The sequence below is a fragment of the Felis catus genome, chromosome B1 (assembly GCF_018350175.1).
Source record: "Felis catus isolate Fca126 chromosome B1, F.catus_Fca126_mat1.0, whole genome shotgun sequence".
Taxonomy (NCBI): Eukaryota; Metazoa; Chordata; class Mammalia; order Carnivora; family Felidae; genus Felis; species Felis catus.
Window position 1 is genome coordinate 2,062,011 of NC_058371.1, and position 18,275 is coordinate 2,080,285.

The 18,275-nt window shown below is 44.4% G+C and overlaps 1 long non-coding RNA gene across 4 annotated transcripts in view; it reads left to right on the forward strand.

Annotated features, from left to right (window-relative positions):
* Positions 1-18,275, forward strand: part of LOC123384725 — a 163,781-nt gene that overhangs the window by 61,530 nt on the left and 83,976 nt on the right. The window lies entirely within an intron of this gene.

Genomic DNA, 18,275 nt, shown 5'->3' on the forward strand with positions numbered 1-18,275 from the left:
GTCTCGGGGTGTCTCCTCCCCATTAATAGTTGGAATAATGAACTGTTGGCTTTTTCATTTGTCTTTTCTCCAACGAGTCAGATAAATACTCTGTCCCGAATGCTTCCAAAGACAGCTTTGGACCGAGCTCTCAGAATCAGCCATTGCCCCCTAAACGGTAATATTCCTGAAAGTCTTGAAAACCTCTTTAATTCGAGACTTTAAATGAGAGCCTCATTACGACCCTCTTTTCCTCCTCCCACCCTCATTCCTATTAGTGTCTGAGAAATGAAAAGTGTTCTCAGGAGCAGAGCTGGGTAAAGCCTTGTGACTGACAGCTTCACGTGGGGAGGGGAGAGGCGGTCCGGGCAGGGGGTTGTCCCCATCGGGGTCATCGCAGCACAGGGGTGGGGGGCGGCGAGGGGGCAGTCAGGCCTCCGTGGGGGGTGGCGCTCCAGCCTGCTGACCCAAGGCCACATGGACGTCCCCACCGGCTCTGCCTATGGCTCTCTGACCACCGCCTCTGCTCCTCGGGGCTCCGGCTTCTTGTGTGATGACCCCTGTTTACGGAAGATAACAGTCTGTGTTTGCCTCTCTTTTCTCCTTTAAATCTGGGTCCCCGAAAAGAAACACACGCTGGATAAGGGGCTTTTGAAAGCCGGGTGTTTTTCTCCGTGTCTTGGCACGCGTGTCTTTTCCAACATCGCTGTGCTGTCTGCACTTCTAAGGACTTGCTCTCCGTCTGCAAGGATATTGGAGACTCTGCTCTGTGTGTAACGTCGTAGGTCTTTAACGTAAAGAAAATAAACAGTCTTTTGTGATGCCTTGCTGGATCTCAAAGCGCCCACTACGTTGCCTGTTTTGATGCCGTTATCAGCTGCGCAGTACAGAAGCAACTTTCTGAACAAAACTCAGCTGCGGTGGGCACCGTATCACTCCTTATTTGCACACCTCTTTTTGTTAGTCACCTTGTATCGGGTAGCAAACTCATCCTCTGGCCCTTTGCTCAAAGAGCGACGAGGAACGTCCTACTCCCCGTGATAATAATAGTAATTATCACGTATGCAGAGCTTTGCATCCCCAGAGCCCCTTACAGCCAGTCACCCATTAGCTAATTCAGGCAACATCCCTCTGCGAGGACCACCTTGCTTCCCTTCATGACGTTATAACGCGCGACCATTATGTGCTGAGCTTTGACTCTGCTGTGAGAAGGACTGGTCTGACGGTTGAATTTAAATGCGGGTATAATTTTCATTCATCCTAGAGGATGCTGCCATGAGAATATCTTTCTAAATTAAATAAAAGGGAGAAATCCAAATTCCTCAGTGATTTTTAGATATTTCTGGGTCTCCACACCCAAACAGATCAATCTTATTTTTCCCGCGTGAGTGCATAGTTTGGGCAACACATTTCACATGCAAACAGAGTGCCTGCTACGAGCCACAGTACAAATAACACAAACACAAATCTGTGAGAATCTGGGAATACAAGTCTCAGAAATGCAACCCTGCCCTCAAGCAATGCACATTTCTGTTTGGAGAGACAGACATACAGACCAAACTTTCCATACGACAGTTAAGGAAGCAGTGGGAACTTAGAATCAGTAGATCATCACATTTTCATTACTTGGTTCTAGAAGCCTTTATTATAGGTGCACCTGCAGGGCTCAGTCGGTTGAGCGTCTGACTCTGGATTTCAGCTCAGGTCACGATCTCAGGGTTCGTAAGATCGAGCCCCATGTTGGGCTCTGCACTGACAGCATGGAGCCTGCTTGGGATTCTCTCTCTCCTCTCTCTCTGCCTCTCCCCTGCTTGTGTTTAGGCGAACGTGTGCTCTTCCTCCCTTCCTCTCTCTCACAACAAATAAACATTTTACAAAAATAAAAGCATTTATCACAGAGTGTCACGTTACACCAAGAACGTTACATTTTGAAGAAGGTATTAGAGGTGGGTGCCGTGAGCCAGGGACACACAAGAGCGTGTGCATAGTAACCTCGTTCAACCAGATGGATTTATTTTGTTTTCAACTCTAATAGTTGTTCTATGATATAATGACCAGTCATTCACTGCATTGGGCTACTAGATAGTCTTTGCTCTCTTAAAAATAACTCTGTGTGTGTTAGAGTTTGGGGAATCAATAGAAATCTTTTTTGTGTGTCTGCTGCACATAACAGGGGAAGTGCAGACACGCTCTTAAAGGCACCCTGGATTTTTCGATCTTTATACGGAACAGTTGCCTTCAGCTGACAGTGCTGGGGATTGAATTGGGAGGATATTTCATAGAGACACAGAATGTTAGACCTAAATATGATCTGTTCTGGGATCTCTTGGGTCGATGTATTCTAGCTCGCTTAGGGTGCAAGGGACTCCAGGGCAAAAGGGATTGGTAACCTACCCCAGGTCGCAAGGAGTCAGTCAATAGGAATGAAATCTACGCCTCTGGCCTCCTGACACTTTTTCCTCTCATTCCGGGAAATTAATGCACTGTATTTACGTGTTGAGCAGGATTTAGAGGAAGAGCTAGGAGTTCAGTTAGGCAAGTTGGCTTTGAACTCTGGCTTCTCCAACCGTAGGATGAAGTTGAAAAGAAAGCGTAGTGATTGCATTTTAGCCAATTTTCAAAGCTGAGTTTAATGCAGTTATCAGGAAACAGCGTAAGCAACACAGATATAAGACAGCGTGAAACTCCTGTGCTCTGACTGCCAGTGTTTTGGGAGAACAGAAGAGACTGGGGTTGAATTCGCTAACGTTAGTGTTTATTTGGAAAAACTTGTCAGTTTTCAATGAGGAAGGCCCGTCACCTCTACCGGATGGAGGGCACTGCATGAGGGTCTCTTAGAGACCATTTTCGCTCTGGTATTTGGGGATTGCTGCGGATTGGTGACTGGCGATGCTTTGGGCCCTAGCTGTGGAGTCCCTGAAGCAGAATGAGGAGGGGTGTGTAGGGAGGGAGTCCGCTGCACTCCATCTGCCACCAATAGGGGGACAAGGATGCACGCTGTCTTCCCAGTGTCCAGTGTCCCATCCTGAAATACTCTCCCCCACAGAGCCTTCTCCTGGGTAAGGATGTTAGCACAGAGAGGCTACAGGTGCGTCACTGTGAATGGCGGGTGAGAACGCAAAACTGGCCTCCCAGCCCCACAAGTAACCTGATTTTAAGGTGCCCTCCGGAGAACCCGTGCAAGCACACCATGGGAGAAGACCCCAAACCGGATCGCAGAAGTACTAGTTAGACCAGACTTTTTCTTCCTCATGATCTTCTTTGAATACTCCACTTTCCAACATAAAAAAAAAAAAAATAAAGGTGAACTGATTTGAGGAAAGTCGGGCGTTTTCAGTGGGATGAAAGGTTGAAATTTGGAGATTAATTTGAACTGCATACTCCTCGAGGGTGACCTGGGAAAGTGTGAATTCTCAAGATTCCTTTCCATTGAGAGAAGAGGGAATGTATACTGTAAACCTGAAGGGCCGGGACTGGGAAAGAGTAAAGTTAGGTTCTGTTTCACCCCCTGAGTCCAGCTGATTATTAGTTACACAACTTGAGCAACTTATGAAAGAATTATCAGTGTCTCTTTTTTCTCACCTTTCACGTTGTGTGAGGGTACAATGGAGTGTCTGCAAACCACCCGACCCGATGCTTGCCCCCCTAATAAGCCATGAGATATAAGAGTATGATAAACATACTCTTGTGCTTCCAAACACACACACACACACACACACACACACACACACACACACACAGGACTGGAAGGAGTAGAGGGCAAAGTGTCCAAAGATTTTGTTTCTTCAAGGAGATAAAACATACACAAAATAGAAATAGAAATGTAGCAAAGTAAGAATAAAGAAGTGTGGGGTTAAGAGTCAAAAAATTGATGTGTATTTCCCTCATTTCAATGAGTTAAGAACTCTGTGGTGCACTCCCAGTATAGAACAACTAAATTCTGGATAAGATACACTCTGAGAGATTGCTGATTTTATGAGAAATAAGAGAGGTTCCAAAGGATTCTGAGAGAGAGAGAGAGACAGAGAGAGAGTGTGTGTATATCTCTGGATATCTGCACCAAGGCTGGAAATCTGAGTAGTGCCAGCCAAGAGGGGTGAAGTGTCACAGTGGTAAATGTCTAGAGTATATCCAGATCCTAGGGCTGGCATATTTGGAGAAAAATAAGAATCAAAAGTTTTCAAGGAATTTCTAAAGGATCTACTTCAACAAGCAGAAGGAAAGTGATTCCAGAAGTGCTGAGTGAGATTCAAGAGACATGGCAAGTAGAGTGGTCATCGTCTGTGGGAATCCAAGCTTTGTAAAATATAATGCTTTTGACTAATTTATGGATTCTCTAGAAAAAAATGCTTCAATAACCTATTGGACAGCAAAGCGTCCAAGTGGGGAGGTAGGCAAGCTCAATTAAGGTTCTTCTAGATTGTTCTGTCATTAGAGTGGGGAATTAGATGTCTTTAATTTTATACTTATGTTTTATCTTGGAAAGATTGCGAGGCAACCAGTTACAGGATAGAGATAAAGTAAAATGTGTACAAATTGGACTAACCGAAATTGAGTTGGGCTAGTTATATTAATTTTATACAAAATAGACTTTCAAGCCAAATGCATTATTAGGGCAGACATGAAGGGAAAGGGCCATCTACGAGTCCCACTTTGTAGTTTATTCGTGCTCTTTACAATGGATGTGACATCTTAAAAGACAGAACAGATAGAAAAGGGAAGCACGTGTTTAAAAAATGCTCTTAGGTCATTACAACCATCACGTACTGTTATTAACCTTATGGGATCAGCGGGCAACGAGAAATTGTATACCCTGCTGCTGGGAGGGTAATTTCAATAACAACTATGGGAAATAATCTGTCATTACGTTGGAAAGCTGCCATTGGAAATAGGCAAAAATATAGAAAGAACTCAAATGCCTATCAATGGAAAAATGGATAAACAAATTATGAGGCACTCCTAGAATACTGCGATGAAAAAAATGATGCAGAGCAAAATACCAAGATCTGAATAAATCTTAGGAAAATGACATTGAGTTAAAAAACAAGCCCCAGAGAATATCACACATTATGATCCAACTCTTATAAAGTTCATACCCAGTAAAGTTAATACATGTTAAGTATATATAAAATATGATGAAGCTAATTCTTTTAAAGTAATGTGATGGTAAATAAACCATTCTGGGGAACAGTTATCTTGAAGAGGAAAGGAGGCAGGAGACAGAGGGGACCAGAGAACCAAAGTACAAGTATATGTACATTGTTGGTAGTAATATATTTTTGGTTAGTTGGGTGCTCTTTACCGCATTCGTTAAACTGTTATGCTTTATAGATGTTGCGTATGATTTAAGCATCCAATTATATTTTAAAATAAAAGATCATGAAGGGATCTGAATAGACCTTCCTTTAAAGAAGTTATACAAATGACTAATGAGCACATGGAGAGATGGTCAACAGCATTACCCACCAGAAGATTGCAAATCAAAACCACAGTGAGATAGCATTTTACACCCGCTAAGATGATTAAAATGAAAAAATACGGATAATGCTAAGTGTTGACCAGAATGTGGGGTAACTGGAACCCTCATCCACTGTCGGTGGGAATGGAAGACGGTGCGGCCCCTTTAGAAAATACAAATGGTTAAACGTAGAATTGCTCCTGAGTAGACAGCCAGGAAGAGCGAGAATGTATGTCCACGTAAAACTCATACATGAATGTCCACAAGCGGCATTATTCCTAACAGGCAGAAAGTGGAAACAACCCAAACCCCCATCAAATGTTGACTAGATAACGAAGATGTGTGTCTCCACACAATGCAGTACTCTTGGGTGATAGAAAGAAATCCATGCTCCAGTATGGATGAGCCTTGAAAACATGATGCAAAGTCAAAGAAGCTGGTCACAAAGGACCGCATATTGTGTGATTGCCATTTATATCAAATGTCCAGAATCGGCAAATCCTTTGAGGCAGAAAGTAAATGAGTGCTTGTCTAGGGCTTGGTGGGGAGGGGGAAGCAGAGATTGGGTAGTGAAATCTCAGTGGGACAGGGCTTCCTTTGGGGATGATGGAAATGTCTTAAAGTTGGTCGTGGTGATGCATGAGTAACTCTGTGAAAATATAGACAGGTTCCACTGGACACTTTAAATGGGTAGATTGTGTTTAAGTGTAAACTGTTTCTCGATAATGCCTGTAAAATGTAAAATAAAACCAACCACAAGAAGATTATGAAGGGAAATTCAAGTGCAAGGAACAAGGCGTCATTAGTCACGGGAGGAGGTCACAGGAAGATTACCTCCGTGAGACGAATCATTTCAGGGGAGAAAGAGATATTTGTGGTCTTAAGTTTTCAAAGAAGTCTTCATCAAAACAGAGAATCCTTAGCTGTATATGAAAATAAGCCCCTAAAGTTATTTTGGGGGGGTGTTCAAATAGGAAATCGCTTCGAAGAACCTTGGTAAGTAGGAGATAAGCTGATGCAATTATCTGAAATTTACAAAGTCTGAAGGGAATGTTAATTCTATTGTCAGTATAATCAGTATAATTTGTAAGAATTGTCTAATTTTCATTTGGAGCTTCTGTTCTATTTAGAATGAAATATTCTGTTATATCCTTCTCAAAATTTAGCTTCTTTAGGGAACAATAGCTCTACAGAATATTTAAGAGCTCCTGGACAGTAACGTGTCTTATCTTTTTGCCTACACTAACATCCCGGTAAAATTTAGATCACCAGATGCAGGATGTGTAACCATTCAAAGACATGGGAGGAATTTAACGCAAAATTGCATGTGGAGAAATTAGAATATAATCCAATTTGGTACGGATGAAAAAGTCTTCATAGTGCCATATTCTTACGGTCATACTAGAGCAGAAGATAATATGGCATATTCTGGTGCTAAGTGGATGATACCCGTGCTTTCCATAGATCTTATACTTGCAAGCCTGAGTATCTGGAAAGCAAATTTCTTGACACCAAATCCTATCTTCTCATTAACTCATGATGTAGAAACAGTGCTGTAGGGCTACTTTAAAAAGTTTTGACTGTATGGGGCGATTTGCTTATGTGACACGTATTAGGGTTCTCCAGAGATCCAATAGGAGATAGATGATAGATAGATAGATAGATAGACCGAAGGATACGAGGGGATTTATTCCAGGGAACCAGGGATGGCTCAGCTCTAGCAGCTGGAGAGAGAACTCAGGCTTCCTCTTTCCTCTTTGTTTCTCTTCAGACCCTCAAGGGCTTGGTAGAAGGCCACCTGCCCTGCTGAGGGCATTCTTCTCTAAGGTCTATTCATTCAAATGCTAATCTCTCCCAGACACACCCTCCCTGGCAGGCCCCAGAAATAGTATTTCCTGACTCCTCTGGCCTCCCTTAGCCCCAAGGTCAACGTTGACATTGAAATTAGCCATCGCACTCGGAACTTGACGGGGAAATAGATTCCTATCTTTGTAGATCAAATGAGAAAAAAACCCTTAAGCAAAACTAGTGTTATTACTGAGTGCAAGGAAAGCCTAATACCCAAGCGTGTTAATCGTCCGTAAAATATTCTGTGCAGCCTTCCTCTTGGCCCTGGACCAAACGCCTGCCCCAGTCACACGCCAGGACAAAAGCGCACTTGTCCTCAGTGTTGCAAAGTCTCCAGCGATCTCTTCCACAGCTCGCCTTCACCTGGCTGTTGTGTTTCTCTCACATGATGTGCAGCCCTTACTGAACCCTAAACTCCTTAGGGCTGAAGCTTTTCTTGATCCACACTGTATCTACCCGGAGCCTTGCCTGATGCGGGAAGCACCATTTAGAGGTCAAGGTTATGGATTCTGGGTTCAACCTGCTTGAGTTTAAATGCCACTTAGGAGGCGGCGTACAAGGGCTGGGCATTTGAGATGCCGCTGACCTTTGCCCACCGCGACAGGAGCGAACTTCACAAAGGCTCGTGTCGGTTTTCCGTTGCTTCCAAAGCCCACGCTCGCGCACGGCCTTCAGTCCCGCACTTGGGCCATCGCCAGCGAATTTCACCGCGGCCTCCCCTGTGTCGCTGGCATTTTCTCCTTCACACGTGCTGCAGCAGAAACCTGGCGCTCTCGGGGGACGCTTCTTTCCCTGAACCCCTTTCAAGCGGCGACTAGTCTGTTCTGAACCACGAACCCTCTTGTCCAAGCAGCCCCCCTAAATTCCGGTCTCTGAGATCTCGTGCTACCGCATTGCTCCTTCTCGTGGCTGCCGTGCCAGGAACCACTGGGTCCCCCTCCCCGGTGCTGCGTGAGGTCCCTTTTTTGCTCGCTGTCATCCTCTCCAAGACGCCCAAAGTGGCACCTCCACCGTCTGTGTCACAAAGCTGTGTCCCCCTTCCGCAGGTGACTCTCTTGTGGAAAACGCCTATCTGCACTGCGTGTCTTACCTACCGTATTGCGGCATCCGCCTTTCTCTATTATGGTGTTTATTTTACCGTCTTTTATTTTGTACTTAAGTCCTTGTTCTCGGTTCTCTGTCTTGTCTACTCTACACACTACTGAATGCCTCCAAAACTCACGATTCACATGCCTAGGACATTGCTCTAATGCTTTTTGTTAGGAAGCGTAATTCTAATACATTAAAATTCACTTTGCAAAGGGAGGAGTTTTGACAAGCGCCTACCACTGTGTTACCGCCACCACAAGATATAAAATAGATCTAGAATGTTCCCATCACCCGAGAAGATCCTCTGTGTGTCTCCACATCTGTCCTCACCTAACAGCTCCTGGTAACCACCGATCTGCTTTTGGTCACTGTTGTTTTGTCTGTTGTCAATGTCACATAAGGGCGATTATATGCTCTGTGACCTTCTCACAACCCTCTTTCCTCACAAAATGCTTCCTGGGTTCATTCATGTAGCTACGGGGATCCCCTGTTCATTCTTCTTTACGGCTTAATAACATCTTACTGTATGAACGTGTGACCATTTGTATTCTCTCCTGTTGGTGGGTATTTAGATTTTCAAGTTTTTGGACATTATGGATGAAGCTGCTACACATATTTGCATAGGAGCCTGCTCGTAGGAACTTTTCCGTGTCCCTCCGGCACATGACCGCTGGGCTGTGATGCAGGTCTGTGCTTACACATTTATAAGAAATTGCCCAATGGTTTCACAGAGTGGCTGTACTTTCTCATTCCCCCCGGAAGTGTAGAAAATTCTGGTTCTTCCAAATTTTTTGCCAAACCTTAATATAATCTTGTTGATAAAAGCTGTTTTAGTGACTGTGTGTGTTAGCTGCTTGCAGTTTTGGTGAGGGAGCCATAGGCGGGCTGACCCCCCCCCCCCCCCCGGGGCGGGGTACCTGTGACATTCCTCAGGCTTTCCTGGCTGCCCAAGGACAGAGGGGAGGGAAAAACAAATAACTGACAGAGGTCACAGTCATGCGGGACCTGGGTCTCCATCAGTTTACCAAATCTCTTAGTAAATTACAAGAAAAGGCAATCTTATCAAGAGTCTCGTGTCCAGAAACCTATAGACTCAGTTTTCTGGAGCCCCAACATCACCCTCCATAGTGATGTGGGAGCAAGGCAGGAGGAAATGGTAAATAAGAGGAAATTTCTTTATAGCCTGCCCCCTACTGACCGATACTTGAGGCAGGCAGGGTTCTCTAGGAACCCCCTGCTGTCTCAACATTAATCCTTAGCTGGGGGGAAGAACTACCTGAGCCCCACAGTGTATGGGCCTCCAGGATCCTGGGAGTCTCCTTCAGATATGAACACAGACGTCCTTTTTTCCCCTCACCCCCCAACTCCAGAGTTGACAACAGTCACTCCTCAAAACCCCAGCGTGGCCTCTTCCTGCCCATGGGTCCTGTCCCCATGCTTTAATAAAATCACCTGTTTATACCAAAGACGTCTTCAAGAATTCTTTCCTGGCTGTGGGCTCTCCAAAACCGCATCAGTTATAATTTCTAAATTTTTTAACTGAAAAAGGAATAAATATATAAACGGATGAAGTTTCAAGACGTGTTCTCTTCTCTGGCCACACGCTTTATGCCTTTGCAGTGTTTTATGGTTTTCAGGTATTTTCAGCCGGACTTCTCTCAATATAAATATGATGAATCACTTCAAATCCCTTAAGCGGTAAATTTTGCTAATCATACCTAACTTAGAGTAAATTGGAAAATGTTTCTTTGTAGACTGTGTTTGATTAGTTTTCAATGTTTCTTTACATTTTATTACTATAGGATATTTTTAGAGACGAGTGAATCTTTTATTTTTTTTTTCAACATTTATTTATTTTTGGGACAGAGAGAGACAGAGCGTGAACAGGGGAGGGGCAGAGAGAGAGGGAGACACAGAATTGGAAACAGGCTCCAGGCTCTGAGCCATCAGCCCAGAGCCCGACGCGGGGCTCGAACTCACGGACCGCGAGATCGCGACCTGGCTGAAGTCAGACGCTCAACCGACTGTGCCACCCAGGCGCCCCCGAGTGAATCTTTTAGATGTGGTATTTATCCCATTAAAAATACAAGAATAATGACAAATATTTTGGATAAAGAACTTTGCTCATTCACGGCTTTCTCCTCGAATGATGGGATGGAAAAGAAATCACTCTTTAAAGGCATCGTTTACTTTTTTTGTGTGGCAAAAATGGAAAATGTTCAAAGTGAGGGAGCTTGGCAGACATATTCAAGGAGTTTAAGAAATGTCCTCACTACTCATGGTTTCCAGCTCAGTGTGAATGAGGCCTCACATTCAAACTGTGCGTCAGGTGCTAAAATCAGGGCATGAAAACAATACAGTGTTGTATTTTATGATTTTAAAAGCAAAGACAATAATTGAAAATTTAATAAAGTATGTGGCTTCCACAGTCACGCGATTTAGGGATTCCACTTCTCATTATGATGGAGTCATTTGTGGGCAGCCCAACGGTCTTGCTGAGACTAACCGAAAAGCCAGGTAAGTTAACACACAAACAAACATTTGAAGACATCAGAGAACTTCTGAGCACACAGGCTTTACGTGGCCAAGCTTTCAGAGACAGAGAACTTCGAATGCGAATCAAGATGCTACTTCCCAGGGATAATTTGCCAGTTTTCGTCATGGGACGGGGTCTGGAGAGACCAGGAAGAATGCCTTGCAGAGTATGTCTGCTCTGGGCAGAGGAGCCCCAAGAGTTTTTGTCACCTGCTGGGCTGGAGAATTAACAAATAGAGATTTTGGTTTTTTGTTTTTTAATTTATTTTGAGAGAGACAGAGACAGTGCAAGTGGGGAAAGGGCGGAGAGAGAGGGAGACGCAGAGTCCCAAGCAGGTTCCGTGCTGTCAGCACAGAGCCTGATGTGGGGCTCGAACTCAGTATCACAATCAAATCTGCAAGATCATGACCTGAGCCAAAACCAAGAGTCAGACGCTTAAGCTACCGAGCCACCCAGGTGCCCCAACAAATGGAGATTTCAGGGCCGGGATCTGGTGAGGAAGGAAGGTGATTTTCCAGATTCTGACACAGCACAGCTCAGAGGCTCTCCGGAGCCGAGTCAGGGAGGCACGGATGCCAGAAGAAAGGGTGCATTACTTTAAAAACAACAAAACAAACACACACACACACAACAGCATCAATGTTTCCAGCTGACTTCAACAGGGACGGCAGAAGCAAGGATCAATGGTGGGGCATCTTCATAGCGTTGAAAGAAAACAGCTATTCACATAGATGTTCAGTGACATCTCCAAACTGAAAGCAAAGGAAAGAGCGTTCGGGCGAAAAGGAAAACAAGAAAGCTAAAAACATGCGTCAACAGAACTACAGTTATGGAATTACTAAAGGGAGTTCTTCTGCATTAAGAAAAGAAGATTGACGTGTGAGGGTGTAACTTTCCAATGAGTACTAAATAAGCCACGGTGATCCAATGCACCGCATAACGCATATGGACAACAATATAGTGCCATAATTATGTAATGGGATAAATATCGCCACAATGGGAATCATATGACACTAAAGGAATGTGTCAAAGTAGCACATGGTACACCTTAATTTGCACAGTGTTATATGTCAAGTATATTCAATAAAAAGAGGGAAGAAAGTGATCCCAGATGGAACATGAACATTCAGGAAATAATGAAGGACAATTGAAAAATAAATTGGTTAGTAACTTGTGTAAATGAAAACCAACCGTAAAAAAGCAATAATAGTAATTCCTTACGCTGGTGAAAATATATGTAGAAAAAAAGATGCGTGGCTGCAAAAATGCAGAGGAAGAGGGTAAGTGGAGGCAATGCGCTCTCAGTTTCCAGCTTTTGCAGTAATGGTAATAAGGATAATTTATGTTGGACTGTGATACGTGAAGGTGCATATTGTGGTTTCTAGGGAAATAACCAGAACGTTCGTTAACAAAAGCATTACTAACAAGTAAGTAGAAAACATTTTTTTAGGTTTGTGAAAGTGTTAAAAACAGATTAAGACTCTTTTTCCAGAAAAATACTAATAGGCTGTTTTGGCAGGATTTCTATCAAAAAGTCATTTCCTAATAGAAGCGATACTGTTCCCTTACACAACTATATAGATCCTCATTTGAAATAGGATCCCACTTATTTTTAACTCTTTCTTAATATGTTCTTGGTGTATGATGAAAATAACGTAAGGCAGAATATAAATCATTTAATGATGATGTTATTTAAATAATAACTAGTACGATGCTTAAAAAACTCATTTACCTTTTGACAAAAAGTGAAGGATTTTCTGATTATAACCTTCTACATTCAGATTAGATACGAACATATTTTTTTCCAGGTGGATTCTACACCAAAGTGTAGAAGGTCTGGGAGAATTTTTTTCCCTTCTGCAGTACTGAGGAAGATCACTGTTGTGTTTTAAACCAGCTGCCTGGAAATAAATATGGTGTTGTTTTTTTTTTTGACGTTTATTTATTTTTGAGGCAGAGGGAGACAGAGCGCGTGTGGGGGAGGGTCAGAGAGAAGGAGACGCAGAATCTGAACCAGGCTCCAGGCTCCGAGCTGTCAGCACGGAGCCTGACGCGGGGCTCGAACTCACAGACTGCGCGATCATGACCTGAGCCGAAGTCGGCCGCTTAGCCAACTGAGCCACCCAGGCGCCCCAATGAATACGGTGTTTTAACGCACGTATCCATGAATGTAGGTTCTCAAGGGCACATGCAGTTGCTAACTGTAGCATATGCTCATGAGAATAGCAAGCTAATTTTTCTTTATTGCAACAAGGGTAAGATCCCAAGAAGAAAAGGAAAAGAGTTCATCCACTTGTTACCGTTATCTTATAATGTTCGTTTTTTTCCCCTTGATTTCTCCAGTGCAAAAATCTGAATCATTTGCAGCATTTTTAATCCCTTGTGTGCATACGTTTGTCCCTGCAAAACTAGCTTCCTCTGTGTCTCCAACTCAGGCGGATGAGTGGAGCCTCTCTGGGGAAGTCATCCGGAAGGCCTCCTGTTAGCTCCTCCTTAGAAAGGAGACCCAGGGGATTGTGGCTGGTAAGGGGGGGGGGTCTCTTCACACCCTATACTTCATGCTAATCCCCCAAAGAAGCTTGGCCAGAGACTTTATAGGTGTCGGTTTTCCTGTCGATCGCCCTTGAAATTAAGAACTATGGTCTTGCTAGGCGGCGATTGGGCCTTGCGTGACTCCCGTGACAGCACTGAATGGATCCCAGGTGCTGTGCTAAGTGCTTCACATCTGTTAACTCCATTCTCACCAGAAACCCAGAAGTCGACATTTGTATTATCTTAGTGGTACAGACCAGGGGACTGAGGTCTGGAGAGCTCGCATAACTTGCCCAGTGATCCTAGAGCCGGTAGGGGATGGTGTCAGGATTTCGATCGGTCCCCAGGTGTGTGGTGAACCACCCCCCGTCCCGCCTCCGCCCTGTGCACGCGGTGCGGCTGGGATGGTTGGGTCCAGATGCACGATATCCGGTTCTCCTCTGCTTCCAGAAGAAACCGGGACACCTGCTTCCTTGAAGGCTGTAGCCGCTGAAGTGTGAGTGGGACCAGGCAAGTCCCGTCTGGGCTGATGCAATAGTTTAACAGCAGCGCCTTAAACAACTTTCATTTTAAATAACACAACACCTCGTCACGTAGTGATGAACACTTTTTGTTCTTTGGCATTTGAGAAAAATACAAACGTGGTGCTTGCTATTAAGAGTCCCCTGCCCAGAATAACTCATAGATTTGGTATTTACAGGTTCAGTGTGAAATCTTACACCCATGAAGTTTAGAAGAAGGCAACATTTTTACTGTAGGATTATGTGAATAAATATCATGAAATGGCGATCTTTTTGTTGAAATACCTATGTTTGAGGTCTTTTCAATGCCTTTGTTGGGATTTATTAATCTTTTCAGAACAGAACATTGCTGAGATCAGTTGAAGGCAAAAATGGTTACAAGTGCAAATATTCTTCTGCCATGGTTTTCCTTTAACGTCTTTACTTATTCTCTAAATGAAAAACTAAACATCAATTTATCAAAATATATTTTTGAGGGCGAGGCGCTTACCGGTAAATTAGTGAAAAGCGTGCCTTTCTATGGCACCGACCCACACTCCCGACAGATTTCCCAAAATATCATAAATAATATGAACTGCTCACATAAATTTGAAATCTCAGATGATAAATAACAATTGACTTTAATAGAATGAACTAGAAATATCAACTCTAGAGCATTTCCTTCAAACATAATGCTAATGGGTACTTTCCTTTTCGGGACTGATAGTTACAATCCCTTTCCCACCGTGAAACAACAAACCTATAAAATGTAACAGAAAGAGCGGTATTTTAAAGTGTGCAAATGAAGATACATACATTTCAAAAAATCAAAATATGATTTCAAAGGAACTAAATCCTATTTGTTCCTAAACATGGTTAAATAGGTTTTTTTTTTTAATGTATTTCACTGATAGGCAATATAAAGCCAAGTCAGAATATAATTCCTTTACACTGGATGAGGAACCATAAATTAAGCTGCTTCATAATACGGACATAATTCTTTCCTCTGCATATGCTGTCAGTCAACATTTTGGATGTGAATTTCCAAAAGGGCTTACCATCTCCTTTTTCTCCTTCCCATCTTGCTCCAGGGTCTTTGACGTTGTTAGAGGCTCTCTCTATGTATTCTTGCGAGTTTGGCAAGAAAAGAAATCTATTTTCTATGCTTGGGGATCTGAGATAGGAACAGTTATGTGATCTGACCATGCACAAGGTGAGTTTCGAAACCGCTCTAAGAGCTTGGTTGTCTGTAGGGATTTCAAGGCAGCAGTGTTCTGAAAAACAGAAGCTCTCCTGTGCGTTTGTTATCTAGGTATATGATTTATCCATCTATGTTTCTTTCTTTGTGTCTCCTTGGAGAATAATAACTTAATGTAAGTTTATCTACGCTAATGTAGACGCATGAATCCAATGAAACTAACAACTCTACCTTGCTACAAAATGATTTGGGGTGTGCTTCCCCCTGACCACTCGCTGTTTTGCCCTGCTGGGTTTCTCTCTCCCTAATGTCCCACCTCATCTGCGGCACATGGGAGAGATGGCCGGTTTGTCTTCTGAAAACAATGAAAGCAGAATGACTCTGGAGGCCAGGCACGGTGGAGGGAACAGTGAGTCCCGAGGCTGATGGAGGGGGTGGTCCGATGTCCAAAATGAGAACACCCTCTTGTCACCTTTCTACCAGAATATCCATGAGAGACATACAGTCGGAAGAGACAAGGGAAGATTCTCCTGTAGAGACCGTGGGTGGCGGCAGAGGGCATGGACACAGAGTCGGTCCCTGAGGAAAGGCCAGCTTACCTGAAAGGTGAGCTCCACCAGCCAGAAACCCTCACCTGGGCCCGCAGAGCTTCTAAGGACATAGCTAGTGTGTCCTTGTAGGAATGAACTAAGCACTGAGGGCCCGCGGACATTCGGGACACAAAAGAGACTAAATCCCACCATGTCGAGCCGGAGCCGAAATCGGAGCTCAACAGACTGAGCCCCCGGGGGCCCCACATTGTGCACTGGTTTTATTGTCTCCTTCTAGATAGTCACAGGGCACCTGCCCTTTGGAACGTTTGCGAGGACACTGGGAGCTGAGCAGGGAATGGTGCTGGCAGACAAGTTTCAGGCCAGGGAGGCAGGTGGCTGGGTGCGGAGGGAACAGGACGCAGGGGCAGAGGCAGGTACCCGGGACGTGCAGTGGCCGCACAGCCAGGCGTTTTGGATGAAGGACTAGAAAGTGAGGGTGGAAGAAAGACGCAGGGAGATGGGTGTCCGGTTCCGTGCGGGTGTGAGCGAGCGGGTGGTCCCGGAAAGGGGGAGCCTGTGGACAGGGACAGCGGGAACGCAGGTGACGGACGTGGTGCCACCAGGAGCAGAACACAACCGGGGAATGAGGTCAGATGACGCGGTCATTCAGAGTGACAAGAGGTAGGGAGACAAGGGACACCTGGGGCACGAAGGATAAGTTGGTGTTAAAAAGAGGACAGGTCCAGAGGAGACACATGGGCCGTGGCCCCTGCAGCCTTCTGGTCTTCTGGACAGGACACGGGCTGCGACTGACAAGGGCACTCGGGCCGGGCGGCAAATAGGACTGAAGTAACGGGCGCTCTGGGCACCTGCTGGCCCCGTGGAAACCTATTAACGCAGCAACACAGAGGAACCTCTTCTTTTTTTAACATTTTGTTTTTTAGTTTTGAGGAATAGAGAGAGACAGAGCGTGAGAGGGAGAGGGGGAGACAGAATCCGAAGCAGGCTCCAGGCTCCGAACTGTCAGCACAGAGCCCCACGCAGGGCTCGAGCTCGCAGACCACGAGACAATGACCTGAGCCGAAGTCGGACGCTTAACCGACTGGGCCCCCCAGGCGCCCCTACTCTCTTTCCATTTTTGATGCTTATTTTAGATGTCGGGCTTTTGGTGAACAGCTATTTTTTGTGCAAGAAGGAAGATGTCATTTTATTTAAAAGTGTATTTTTTTTCACCCAAGGATATTCGTTCGCGTATTTCTCGGAGCTTACAGGGTGGACCCCTGGTTTCTTCTTTCCTGCTGCCTTTCAGGCCATTAGTTCCCTGCTGCCAGGTCAGAGTGGCCCGTGTCACCTGACCGCAGGTCCCTGTCAAGCACAAGAGACGCCTTCTTTCCCTTGCAGGAAAGAGCGAGAAGAACAGGTAAAACACTGAGTGTGTTTCGTGCAGATGTGTGCATCCACCGAACTCGTCTGATGTCAAAGATTCACTTACAAATTGAATGATTTCTTCCCCCTGAAAACCCAAGCTGTGTTCCTCTCTCAGATTTCAGAACTAATGATACCCATCCCGCGTTCTGCATTTAGGTGACGCTTCTGCGGGTGATGGATTCGGCACTTTCCAAAGCATTTTAGCTCCGCAGCCCTAAGCAAAAATAGTCATTTAGTTGAAATATGCAATGATGAGGGCACGTGGGTCAGGGCACTTTTTAAGAGAGAACTTTAAAGGGTGATTTTTCCACAGCACCTTTCTCTGATTTTAAACGTGGAAAGTCCTCGAGAATACTTTTTCCGTCTCCTCTTCCCGTCTGCCGTCTCTCTGGTAAATTGGCAACGACCACTTACCACCGTTGTAAAATACAGGTCACGTCACGTACAAGAGGCTTTCCAGAAACTGCTTCCCCCAACTTTATTAATGAGGGAAAGAAACAAGAACAATGGGTCTGGATTTTCCTAACTTTTCTATGTAAGAACTTCCGCCATTGGCATTGAAGGTTAATGATGAGGTGTCAGGTTATTTAATAAGGGATAAGTTGGCCTGTAACGTTTCACATTGTCTCTGAGTGGTGAGTACAGACATGGAGAATCAGCCCCAAGTTATTTACTAGCTGCCTCAGCGATCAGTCTTATAAATGTGCTTGCAAACCACTCATCATTGGAGTCAAAGTCAAAGGAAGATTGAATCGCTTACATGATTACAGCAAAAAATGACAAAAGTAAGTTAGAATTAAGCATTAGTGCGAGAGGAATTGGATGAAGTTGGACAAGGAGGTTCATTTACCAACAAATCTAGTGACAAGGTGCTAAGACACTGGTAGCATTATTTGCAAAAATACATATGTTTGTGTACATTACCTTTAAAAATAATTATTTTTATGATAATAATTACCACGTTATTATATTGATTGGCAATAAAGACAATATTATGTGATAGGCAGTAAAGACTGCCCATTTTTTTTTCGGACGGTCATTCATGCTCATAAAGATTGTGTCTCCAGTAAGTAATGGGGCTGCAATGCAAATCCACACCTCGTGCTCCCCCAACAAGCTTGGCTGTTCGATTCTGTGGGACCTTTGTGAGTGGGTGCGATACCTGTACACATCA